The sequence below is a fragment of the Sciurus carolinensis genome, chromosome X, assembly GCF_902686445.1.
Source record: "Sciurus carolinensis chromosome X, mSciCar1.2, whole genome shotgun sequence".
NCBI lineage: Eukaryota > Metazoa > Chordata > Mammalia > Rodentia > Sciuridae > Sciurus > Sciurus carolinensis.
Window position 1 is genome coordinate 107,406,085 of NC_062232.1, and position 11,391 is coordinate 107,417,475.

General features: G+C 34.7%; 1 pseudogene; it reads left to right on the top strand.

The window, feature by feature from the left end:
* Nucleotides 1-4,990: 4,990 nt before the first annotated feature.
* LOC124971301 (rab GDP dissociation inhibitor beta-like) lies at nucleotides 4,991-6,249 on the top strand (annotated as a pseudogene).
* Nucleotides 6,250-11,391: the final 5,142 nt, after the last annotated feature.

The following is an 11,391-nucleotide window of genomic DNA, read 5'->3' on the forward strand; positions in this document are numbered from 1 at the left end:
CCATTGTCCTTACATGATTGATTATGTGTGTCTGAGAAAGACATACAACCAGGAATAGATTATAATCCAATTGGAATGGAATCATATGAGCAAGAAAAGTATGATTATATGGTAACATGTACATGAAGCATAAATGATGCAGTCAAGTGCCAAAAAGACTGATACTAAGATAATGAATGGAGTAATATGAGGGTTGTCAATGATGATGAAAGTAGTAATGTTGCAAGTTGTTTAGAAAATACATGGAACTAGATTACCAGGGAGAAAGAAGCCATTTTCATCAAGTGCACCAACTAAAGCTTAAATATTAGAAATACATAAGATATTTCAATGGATTATGTAGGCTATGACAGAGCCTTATATTTTATGTGTATTAAGATAAAGTTGGAGACCTTTGACTAATTAGCATATAAAATCAAACATTGTAACATATGTGAATAACCAAGTATAGCTACAAATTTTAGAGGGACTTGAGAGCTGAGGCACTATAAACTCAAAAAAGTTTCACTGATCACTATGTTTAAATAATATAAAAATTTCTAACTAATTCATTCACTTGTACATCATGTTCCTTAACTTTTTCTCCTATAGAAAGAAATTGTGAATAGTTGATTATTCTGTAAATTCAATATGTAGAAGATAATGCAAATGAAAATGATCAAAGTGACTGTTTCAAATAAATGTGCTTTACTGTGTGATAAAATGTATAGTGACAACACAATGTCCGAAATGTGAATGCTTAAAAGCCAGGAAAAGCAGAAATACTTTTATTTGGCATCAAATTAAAGAAGTGATAATAATTCTGTTAATATCATCCATGAAGATATATCAGCCGGATATTTCAGACCTCAAAATGAGGTGTAGATTTTTTTAATCCAAATTGCTGTTTTTGATCTATGCCATATTACCAAGAACATTTAAAACTTTACCTTATATTGATGTTCAATGTACATTCTTGATATTAGACATCTACTTTTGAATTTTACTTAAACAAATAGTGTGTTTTTTGGTAGAAGGGAAAAACATTAGGGTACCTTTGAATATGAAGATTCCTTTATATCATTATTCTTCATCATTTGTGTACTTCCTATCATTGAGTTCTATCTTCAAATCAAATAGTTTAAGCTTTTGTTAATTCCAAAAATAATTTTAGTTTTTATAAAAACAATTTCCTAAGTATATAAAACATATAGATTTTTTGCCTTTTCAGTACGGGCCTTGACTCACTCAAAAATTTATTATAATTACCCAAATGCCTAAGAGAATATTTTAAAAAACATCTTTCATGATATAATTTAAAATTGGTCCTGGTGTCATATTTTAAAGAAAATTAACCTACTTGATCTTTAACTATAAATTCAACATATATCATATTATAATATGACTTTAATAAAATGTTAGACAGCTGATATACATGTGGAATTAACATATTAATATATTTTGCTTGAATTGCTCAGGCTGTTTTAAACAAAAACACATTGAAATGGTTTCCTTTGCCCTGATTAGTGTCTGTTAAAATATCACAGATCATTTGGAATATCTCAAAATAATGCATAGTGAAAATTACACCTAATATTTGTTAAGAATCAACCAATCTTGATGTCCTTCAACAGTTGAACATATAAAGAAAATGTGGTATTATATATATACATATATATGCACATATATATATATACATGATATATGTATATATATATATAAATATATTTACATGATGGAACATTACTCAACTTTAGAGAAGAATGAAACTTTGGCATTTGTTGGTAAATGGATGGAGTTAGAGAATATCATGCTAAGTGAAATAAGCCAAACCCAAAGAAACGATGGCCAAATGTTTTCTCTGATATGCTGATGCTAATTTACAATAAGGGGGGGATAGGGAAGAATAGAGTTACTTTATATTAGGTAGAGGGGAGCGAAGGGAGTAGAAAGGGTATGGGGGTAGGATTGACAGAATGAAACAAAAATTATTACCTCATGTACATATATGACTGCATGACCAATGTGATCTTACAATATATATAATCAGAAAAATGAGAGATTACACTTCATTTATGCATGATCTATTAAAGTGTATAAATGCATTCTGTCTTGTACAAATTAGGACAAATGAAAAATTTGTAAAAATTATAATTTAGGCATATATCTAACTGTATCAATAAGATTAAATAAAAATGGACTAAAAAGCCCAATCCAAAGACACAGTAGATCTTATAATTCCACAAACATGTTATATATAGGAGACACATTTCTCTCCAAAGTTACAGTTTGAAAGAAAATGTATAGAAAAAACAGCATGAGTGATTATACTAATATCAAACAAAACAAACATTATGATATTATAGATAAATGAATATATTTTAGAAGCGCAAATAAATAAATATTTCAGAAAATATAATTATAAGTCTATCTATCTATCATCTATCTATATACAATATAGATTAAGAGAAACCCAAATAGAATATAGAATTAAGAGAACCCCAAACAGAATATAGAATAAGAGAACCCCAAAATACATGAATAAAATACAAGAGAATAAAAGGGAGAAATAAACAATTCAACATTAATAGACTTGATATACCATTGTCAATCATGGAAAGAACACATTGGCAGAGGATGAACAGGAAATTTTTTTTAGATTATCATTGCAGTGACAAAATACCTGATATAAACAAATTAAAAGGAAGAAAGATTTTATTTCATGGTTGCATAGGTTTCAGTCCATGCTTAGCTGAATATATTATTTGTAGACCTGTTGGGAGGCAGAATATCATGGCAGAAAACTGTAAGAGAGCAATGTTGCTCACTTTGTAGCATTCAGGAAAAGGGTGGGCTGAGGTCAAAATACAACTTTCCAGGGCATACCCCTAGTAACCTACTTCTTCCAACAAGGCTCCATCACATACAGTTTCTACCATTGCCCAATAATGCCATGAAATTTTTAATCCATTGATATACTAACCCACTGATGAGGTGAGGACCCTCATGATCCAATCACTTCCCAAGAGCCCTACCTCTGAAAACTGCTCTAATGGGTACAAAGTTCTTAACATATAAGTCTTTAGAGGACATTCTAGATTCAAACCATGAGGCAAATAGATGTCTTATACAATACTATACACCAACAAGACCTAATGAACATGTGTGTGCCGCTCACAAACAGGAAAATACAAATTCTTTTCAAGTGCACACAAACAATTCTCCAGGAGAGATCACATGCTTGGCAAAAAAATAATTTTCAATAAATTTAAAGATACCAAGATCATATAAAGTAAATTCTTCAACAAAAAGGAGTGAAGCTGGAAATTAACGACATACATTTGAAAATTCAAAATTATGCAGAAATAAAAGAACACGGTCATAAGTAATTAAGTGAAAGAAAAAATGAAAAGATAATTAGAAAATACATTGAGATGAATGAAAATGAACATATGACATAACAACTGACAAGATGCAGCAAAAAATAGTACATGGAGGAAAAATGAAATGGGAATTACCTAATTAAAAAGAGGAAGACCTATGACACTGGATAATATGAGTAAACTAAACTCAAAGTAATTGAAAGAAAATAAAAAGAGTTAAAATTAACCAGAGAACAGAAAAGCAGAAAATTAATGTAATTAAAAGTTAGTTCTTTGAAAACATCAACAAATTGAGGAAATTTTATTTACATTGGTAGGGAAAGCAAGAGAGAGTCAAAACACAAAACATGTAAATGAAAAGAAATATGGGGCATTAATAATGGTCTTAGAGAAATTTAAAAAAATATTATAAGGGAATACCAGGAATAATAATATGTCAAATAATTACATAAGAGATGAAATGGAAAAATTCCTAAAAATACACAAACTACCTACATTGAGTCAGAAAGAAATACAAAACCTAAATAGATTTGTAATAATTAAAGATACTAAATTTATCAATTTAAAAATCCTCCTGAAAAAGAAAAAAATTAAAAGGCCATATATATTCTATATGACTAAACTTTACTGATGGAGTGAAGTTTAACAATATTAAAAATAACTAATTCTAATTCTTCACAAACTTCCTCACATAATGGGATAGTAAGTAATATTTACAATATGCTTTGAATTGATTACTAATTTAATTTTAAAATCAGAGAAAAACAACACAAAAACATAACAAATCAGTATCTCTTTTGAAGAGAAAAGCAAATGTCATTTAAAAAATACTCTAAACCAAAACCAAATATATATATATATATATATATATATATATATATATATATATATATATATAAAGTATTAGGTACCACAAGCAATTTGGTTCTATTAAAAATTCAAAGTTATTTTCACATTTCAAATCATTGGTGTAATATACCATATCAACAGGGGAAAAAAGGACCAAAGCATTATCTAGATGGATGTAAAATATCCATTTGACAAATTCAGTAATCCCTCCTGAAAAAAAAAAGTCAATGAACCAGAAATAGAAGGTGATTTTCTCAACCTGATAAAGCTCATTATTACATCTACAACTTATTAATCATACTTCATCATGAAATTTTACATGTCACTCCCATAAAGTCAGTCATGTTAAGGATGTCTGTTTTCATCACCTCTATTCAACATTTCACAGGAGATTCTAGCAGGGCAGTTAGACATACATTATAATAAGTTATTTAGATTGGAAAGGAAGAAATAAAATTATTTCTATTTGCAGTTGAGTTTATCTTATATAAAGAAAATCAACTATAATCTCTAAGATAAAATGGCTACAATTCTATAGGTGAAATCAGTCCTCAAAATTTGTTCTTGTACCCACCCTCCCCTCCTTGTCTACATCTTCTCTTTCTGTCTGAGGTTATGGACCACCTCACCTCCTGGTCAGCTCTATTTTACCTCTTTTCCAGTCTTCCCATTTCTGCAGGTCCCCAAAGGCCCTGAGCACCTTCCAGTTTCCTTAGGGTGTCTGCAGAACCTCTGTGCTTTCAGGGTTCTAGAATCCTAAGTCTTTGCCCTGCCCTGCCATGAAAGAGGAGTACAATGTGATCAATCTTGCTGGGCAACCACCTGTCTGATATAATGTATTCTGTCCAGTATAATGTCAATGAATGGAAAGAAGTTTTTTCACATGGATCAAAACCCACATTATGGAAAGGAAAGTGCTTCTGTAACACCACTGGACCACCATCAGCATCAATGGGGAGAGGAAGAGACTCGAATGTTGACATATTTTCCAAGTTCTTCATGGCTAATGGTCAGCTGGTTAAGATGCTGCTTTATACAAAGGTCACTCTCTATCTGGATTTCAAAGTGACTAAAGGAAGCTTTTTTTATGAGGGAGGAAAAATATACAAGGTTTTTTCCCACTGAAGCAGAAACTCCTGGTGTCTAGGTTAATGGAAACATTTGAAAAAATCACTTCAGAAAATTCCTAGTGTATGTTGCCAACCTCGATGAAAAAGATCCTAGAACTTTTGAGGGTATAGATCCTAAAAAGACCATAATTCAAGATGTATACAAGAAATTTGATTTGGGTCAAGACATTATAGATTTTACTGGTCATGCTCCTGCACTTTACAGAACTGATGACTACTTAGATCACACATGTTGTGAAACCATTAATAAAATTAAACTTTATAGTGAGTCTTTGGCAAGATATGGCAAAACCACATACTTTGATCAACTCTATGGCCTTGGAGAGCTGCCACAAGGATTTGCAAGGCTGAGTGAAATTTATGGAGGTGCTTACATGTTGAAAAAATAAATTGAAGAAATCATCATGCAAAATAGAAAAGAGGTTAGCATAATGTCTGAAGGAGAGATTGCCCTCTGTAACCAGCTCATCTATAATCCTAGTTATGTAAAAGATCGGGTAGAAAAGTAGACCAGGTGATCAAAGTTATATGCAACCTCATTATTCTACAGAATCATGTCAATTGAAAGTCAGATAGCTATGTTTGCATAACCTCCTCCGCACATAATGTACAAGTACATTGCCATCATTAGTACAACTGTGGAGACGAAGGAACATAAAAAAGAAATCAGATCAACTTTGGAGCTCTTGGAACCAATTGAACAGAAATTTGTTAGCATCAGTCACCTTCTTGTACCAAAAGATTTTGGAAAAGAGAGCCATATCTTTATTTCCCACACATATGATGACACAACTCACTTTGACACAATGCATCTTTACATTAAAGACATATATAAGAGGAAGACAGGATGTGAGATTGATTTTGAGGAAATGAAGCACAAGAAAGATGACATCACTGTGAAAGACTAACAACAGTACATGTTAGTATCTAATTTGGACAAATTTAAAATTGGAAAAAAATGCACATTGTATAAAATCAATAAGGTAAGGCCTGTTTTTGTAATCACAATGGAGAGATTGAAGACCCACTGTACACTGTACCAGTAAATATCCTTCCCCTTCATCTTTCTAATATCATGTATTAACTTGTTTCATGGAGTGGCTATTCAGAATTGGCCAGTTCCCACATTCTGTTCGATTTCACTGAACTGCCTGTTTTTTTCCTATTGAAAGAGCAGTTTTAAACAAACATTGTGATATCAACATAGTGAACTTGGTATAGTATTTGTATATTTTAACCAGTGTAGCCATTGTAGTTGTGTGCTTCTGCTGCTCAAGAGCTGGATTCATAAACTTTGTGTGCCATCTTGATATTAAGGAGGTTCTAAATCAAACATTTCATTGTTTGGTACAATACCACTATGTTATCCCCTATAACTACATTTTGTGTTGTTAAGTATTATGGCAAGGCCAAAATAGCATAGGCAAAAGTTTGGTTCTGTGGGCATAAACTTCTAACCAAACACCTGACTTAGGGATTCATTTGGAGGAAGTCAGTATGTGGTGTTTTAAACTAACAAAATTGATGAGAGAAGGGGAAAGGACTCTATCATAAAAGAGCAGGTAAAATGTGAAGCATCTTTTGTATCCTAGGAATAACTTCTTCAAAGGACCAAGCTGCAATGCAGTATTGATTTCAAAGAACCTCTACTTCAGCAATATCTATCCCAAAATGGTTCCAAATGATTTCTGTACTGCAAAATAAAATCAAACTCTGGAACCCATAAAAAAATACTTACTTTTTTACAAGATTATTTGTGATATTCTGTGTCCCTTGTATTTGTATATGAATTTTAGGATTAAATTTTTAAAAAATCATAAGGAATATATTAAATTATTGGAAATAATATACAATTATAGCAAGGTTGAAGGATGCAATAATGATTGCAATGAATGATCCAAAAATGAAATTAGAAATTAATTCCATTAATAATAGAATCACAAGTTAAAATACTTAGAAGTACATTTAACAAAGGAAATGCAAAACTATTACCATGAAAACTACAAAATATTTTTGAAAAATATTAATGAAAATCAAAATAAATGAAATGCAATTTAATGCTAATTAGTTAAAAAAAAACTTCATACTGTTAAAATAGTAATACTCCCACAAATTAACTTCAGGTTAAATGCAATCAGTACTAAAGCACACACTACATTTTTAAGCAAATATATAATCTGATTTCAAAATTTATTGAAAAATGGCATTAATCAAAACAATGTGGTATTTCATTTCATAAGGATAGACGTGTACAATTGAGCACTCAGATATGAAACCTCATGTTTATGGACAACTGATATTAAAAATGGTTGCCAAGAAAATTCAATTCTTTGCTACAAAAGTTGCTGAGACAACTATATATCCACCTGGCAAAGAATGAAGATGGACAGTTTTAGTCAGTTTTTCCTCCCGGTGACCCAGAGACCTGACAAGAACAATGTAGAAGAGGAAAAGTTACTTTGCCTCAAAATTCCAGAGATTCACTCCATGATTGGTCAACCCCATAGCTCTGGGCCCAAGATGAGGCAGAACATTGTGGCAGAAGGGTGAAGTAAAAGAAAATTGTGGATCCAAGATGGCGGACTAGAGGGTGACTGCATCTCCTGTCGCTCCAGAACCCAGGATTCAAGAAGGGGAGGCATTGAGAGACTCAGACTAACATAGAGCCACGGAGTGAGTCTCCCCCACCAGGTAAAGCTTGGTCCAGGCAGCAGACCTGGACAGGGGCGGCTTCTCAGAGCAGGGCAGGGCAGCTGGAGTCTTCCCCAGGCAGCCCTGTTCCCTCCGGTGGCAGGCTCCTTCCACGGCCAGCTTCTCAGAGCAGGCCACCCAGTGAGAGCCTTTCTGCACAGAGCCAGCTCCAAGTCCCAGAGCCAACGGAGAGCTCTGGCCCACAGGCAGCCTCTGGGACCAGGGCAGGGCAGCCAGAGACTTCTCCAAGCAGCTCTGTTCCCTCCGGTGGCAGGCTCCTTCCACAAGGTGATCCAAGATGGTGGACTAGAGGGTGACTGCATCTTCTATTGCTCCAGAACCCAGGATTCAAGAAGGGGAGGCATTGAGAGACTCAGACTAACATAGAGCCATGGGGTGAGAGTCTCCCCCACTGGGTGAAGCTTGGCCCAGGAGGCAGGCAGGGACAGGGGTGGCTTATCACAGCAGGGCAGGGCAGCTGGAGTCTTCCCCAAGTAGCCCTGCTCCCTCCGGCAGCTGGCGCCTTCCACAGTCAACTTCTCGGAGCAGGCCTACCAGTAGGGGCCATTATGCACAGAGCCAGCTCCGGGTCCCGGAGCCAGCAGCAAGCTCCGGCCCGCAGGCAGCTTCAGGGACCAGGGCAGGGAAGCCAGGGACTTCCCCAAACAGCCTTGCTCCCTCCAGCAGCAGGCTCCTTTCACGGCCAGATTTTTGGAGCAAAAGGCCCAGTGAGACCCTTTCTGCACAGAGCCAGCTCCAAGTCCCAGACCAGCGGTGAGCTCCGGCCCACAGGCAGCCTCTGGGACCAGGGCAGGGCAGCCAGAGACTTCTCCAGGCAGCCCAGCTCCCTCTGGTAGCAGGCTCCATCCATGGCCATCTTCTCGGAGCAGACAGCCTAGTGAGAGCCCTTCCGCACAGAGTCAGATCCAAGCCCCGGAACCAGTATTGGGTAGGGGCAGCTTTCTTCGGAAGCACAGCATTATCAAGTTCCTCCAAGACTTCAGGCTACTGAAGGCTGGGAGGTGATACACTGGAAATCTATCAGGACACTATAAGCCAATAGAGGAAATCTGCAATATCTCAGAGTCCCACTGATATCTGACCAATATGAGAAAACAAGGGAAGAAAATGTCCCAAACAAATGTAGATACTATATCAATAAAACCCAATGACATCACAGCAGAAGAAATGTCAGAAAGGAGTTCAGAATGTACATAATTATAACAATCAGAGAAACAAATGGAGTTCAGAATATACATAATTATAACAATCAGAGAAACAAACAAGGAGATGAAAGAGCAAATGCAGGCATTGAAGGAGGAGATGAAAGAGCAAATGCAGGCATTAAATGATCGCACCAATCAACAGTTAAAAGACCAAATACGGGAAGCAAGAGATCATTTCAATAAAGAGTTAGAGATACTGGAAAAAAAACAAACAGAAATCCTTGAAATGAAGGAAACAATAAACCAAGTTAAAAACTCTATAGAAAGCATAACCAATAGGATAGAACACCTGGAAGACAGAACATCAGATATTGAAGAAAAAATATTTAACCTTGAAAACAAAGTTGACCAAACAGAGAAGATGGTAAGAAATCATGAACAGAATCTACAAGAATTATGGGATATCATGAAAAGGCCAAATTTAAGAATTATTGGGATTAAGGAAGGCTTAGAGAAACAAACCAAAGGAATGAACAATCTATTCAATGAAATAATATCAGAAAATTTCCCAAATCTGAAGAATGAAATGGAAAACCAAGTACAAGAGGCTTATAGGACCCCAAATATACAAAATTACAACAGACTCACACCAAGGCACCTTATTATGAAAACACCTAACATACAAAATAAAGACAGAAATTTAAAGGCCGCGAGAGAAAAGAATCAAATTACATTCAGGGGGAAACCAATAAGAATATCAGCAGATTTTTCAACCCAGACCCTAAAAACTAGAAGGGTCTGGAAGAACATTTACCAAGGCCTGAAAGAAAACGGATGCCAACCAAGAATCTTATACCCAGCATAACATACTTTCAGATTTGACAATGAAATAAGATCCTTCCATGATAAACAAAAGCTAAAGGAATTTACAAAAAGAAAGCCAGCATTATAGAACATTCTCAGCAAAATATTCCATGAGGAAGAGATGAAAAACAATGATGCAAATCAGCAACGGGAGGAACTAGCCTAAAGGAATAGCCAAATAAAGGAGAAACCAAATCATGTCAAAAAACAAAAATGAGTCAAATGACTGGGAATACAAATCATAGCACAATAATAACCCTGAATGTTAATGGCCTGAACTCATCAATCAAAAGACATAGACTGGCAGATTGGATTAAAAAGAAAAATCCAACAATATGCTGCCTGCAAGAGACTCATCTCATAGAAAGAGATACCCATAGACTAAAGGTGAAAGGATGGGAAAAAAAATACCATGCACATGGACACAGCAAAAAAGATGGAGTATTCATCCTCATTTCAGATAATGTGGACTTCAAGCCAAAACTAGTCAGAAGCGATAAAGAAGGACATTACATACTGCTTAAAGGAAGCATAAATCAGCAAGACATAACAATCTTAAATATCAAAGCCCCAAACATTGGCTCATCTATGTACATCAAACAAATCCTTCTTAATTCCAGAAATCAAATAGACCACAACACAATAATACTAGGCGATTTTAACACACCTCTCTCACCACTGGATAGATCTTCCAAACAAAAATTGAATAAAGGAACCATAGATCTCAATATCACAATCAACAATTTAGACTTAACAGACATATATAGAAAATACAATCCAACAAAGAATGAATACACTTTCTTCTCAGCAGCACATGGATCCTTCTCTAAAATAGACCATATTTTATGCCACAAAGCTACTGTTAGCAAATACAAGAAGATAGAGATACTACCTTGTATTCTATCAGATCATAATGGATTGAAATTAGATATAAATGACAGAATAAAAAGCAGAAATCTCTCCAATACCTGGAGATTAAATAATACACTATTATATGATGAATGGATAACAGAAGACATAGGAGGGAAATAAAAAAATTCTTAGAAGTAAACGAGAACAAAGACACATCATATCAAAATCACTGGGACACTATGAAAACAGTACTTAGAGGAAGATTTATTTCATGGGGTGCATTCAAAAAAAGAAGTAGAAATCAACAAATAAACGATTTAATACTACAGCTCGAAGCCCTACACAAAGAAGAGCAGACCAACACCAAAAGTAGTAGAAGACAGGAAATAGTTAAAATCAGAGCCAAAATCTACAAAATTGAAACAAAAGAAACAATCGGAAAAATTAACAAAATAAATAGTTGGTTCTTTGAAAAAA